The 2,482-nt window shown below is 18.4% G+C and overlaps 1 protein-coding gene across 1 annotated transcript in view; it reads left to right on the top strand.

The window, feature by feature from the left end:
- The window catches only part of LOC117172741 (nischarin-like), a 22,351-nt gene that overhangs the window by 18,401 nt on the left and 1,468 nt on the right, over positions 1–2,482 (top strand). The gene's annotated exons all lie outside the window — the stretch shown is intronic.

Here is a 2,482-nt window from a genome sequence, read left to right as displayed (position 1 = left end):
ATATTTTAAAATAATTCAATAATTTTCAAAAACACTTTAAAATAATTTAGAAGATTTTTAAAAAATCAGAAGATTTGAGAATGATTTCAATTATTTTAAAAACTTTACAGGTTCCCAAATATTTCAAAGATTTTAAAACATTTTAAAATGATTTTAAATATTTCAAAGATTTCTCAAATACTTCAAAAAAACAGAAGATTTGAGAATGATTTCAAAGATTTCAAGTATTTAAAAAGGTTTCACAGGTTCCAAAATATTTCAAATATTTCAAAATATTTCAAAATATTTCGAAATATTTCAAAATAATTTAGAAGATTTCAATGATTTCATATTTTTCATAAATATTTCAAAGATTTTACAAATATTTCAAAAAACTCAGAATATTTCAGAGTTTTCATAAATATTTCAAAAATTTTACAAATATTTCAAAATATTTAAAAACACTTTAAAATATATAAAAGATTCAAATATTTCAAATTTTAATTACTTCAGGCAGATTTAAAATTCTTTTAGTAGATTTTAATAAATTTCAAAAACATTTGAAAATAATTCAGAAGATTTAAAAAAATCAGAAGATTTAAGAATGATTTCAAAGGTATGTTTCAGTCGTTCGCTGATTGCGTAGAACTGTGGAGATCAATTATTTTTTATCATCTACAATTGAAGGATCTGAAATCGTTTCAAATATTGCAAAAAATGTCAGATATTTTAAAACTTTTTACAGGTTCCCAAATATTTCAAAGATATCGAAATATTTCAAGATAATTTAGAAGATTTCATCAGTATATTAAAGATTTATGATCTATTTCAAAGATTGAAAAAGATTTCTATCATGCCAGTATGTTTGAAAGATGTCAAAATAACTCAAAAATTCCCGAAAAGTTTGAAAAAAATTCAAAAAGATTTCAAATAGTTTAAAAGATTTGAAACGTTCCAAAATATTTTAAAATTTTATAATATTTTTAGATAGTTTAAAACATTTCCCAAAAGGTTTCATAGATGTCAAAATATTACAAAAATTTCAAAAAGATTTCAAAACTTATCACAAAGAAATCAAAGATTTCAAATATTTCAAAGATATCGAAATATTTCCAAATAATTTAGAATATTTCAAAGATTTCACAAAAATTTAGAAATATTAAAAAATAATTTAGAATATTTCAGAGGTTTCATTAACATTTCAAGGATTTTACAAATATTTCAAAAGATTTCAATAAATTTCAAAAAAATTTTAAATCATTCAGAAGATTTAAAACAAAAACAGAAGATTTGAGAATGATTTAAACGATTTCAATTATTTAAAAAGATTTCACAGGTTCCAAAATATTTCAAATATTTCAAAATATTTCAAAATAATTTCGAAGATTTCAACGACTTTATTTGCAGGTTCCAAAATATTTCAAAGATATCGAAATATTTCCAAATAATTTATAAGATTTCTTAAACACTGCAAAATATTTTTAAAAAATTAAGATATTTCATAAGTTTCATAGATATTCAAAAGATTTTACAAATAATTCAAAATATCTTCAAAAAAATTAGGAAGATCTGACTGATTTCAATGTTTTCATAAATATTTCAAAGATCTCAGAGTTTTAATAAATTTTTTTTTAATTTAGAATATCTCTGAGATTTCATAAATATTTAAAATATTTTACAAATATTTCAAAGTAATTTGAAATATTTCAAAGATTTTGGAGTTTTCATAAATATTTCAAAGATTTTACAAATATTTTTAAAAAATGTAGAATATTTCCGAGATTTTCATAAATATTTAAAAGATTTTACAAATATTTCAAAATATTTCACAAAATAATTAAAAATATTTAAAAGATTTCATAGTTTTAATAAATATTTGAAACATTACACAAAAATCTACAAATATTTCAAAACAATGTAAAAGATTTCAAAGATTCAAATATTTCAAAGTGTTTGAATATTTCAGATTTTAATCATTTCAGGAAGATTTCAAAATATTTTAACTATTTGAAAGATTTTACAAATATTTTTAAACATGTCAAAAAAATTTAGAAGATTTGAAAGATTTCAGTGTTTTCATAAATATTTCAAAATATTTCAAAATAATTTAGAAGATCTCAAAGATTCAAATATTTTAAGGGTTTTACAAATATTTTAAAATCTTTCAATAATTTTCAAAAACACTTTAAAATAAGTTAGAAGATTTTTTAAAAAATCAGAAGATTTGAAAATGATTTCAATTATTTTAAAAGGTTTTACAGGTTCCAAAATATTTCAAAGATTTTGAAATATTTTAAAATAATTTTAAATATTTCAAAGATTTCTCAAATACTTCAAAATATTTCAAAAAAATTAAGAGATTATAGAGTTTTGATAAATATTTAAAAGATTTTACAAATATTTCAAAATATTTCCAAAAGAATTAAGAAAATTTAAAAGATTTCAGTGTTTTCATAAATATTTCAAAATAATAAAAAATATTTCAAACATTTCAAAGTTTTCA

Source organism: Belonocnema kinseyi, chromosome 5 (genome assembly GCF_010883055.1).
Source record: "Belonocnema kinseyi isolate 2016_QV_RU_SX_M_011 chromosome 5, B_treatae_v1, whole genome shotgun sequence".
NCBI lineage: Eukaryota > Metazoa > Arthropoda > Insecta > Hymenoptera > Cynipidae > Belonocnema > Belonocnema kinseyi.
The sequence above is the reverse complement of the archived record's forward strand: the minus strand, read 5'-3'. Positions and strand labels throughout refer to the sequence as shown.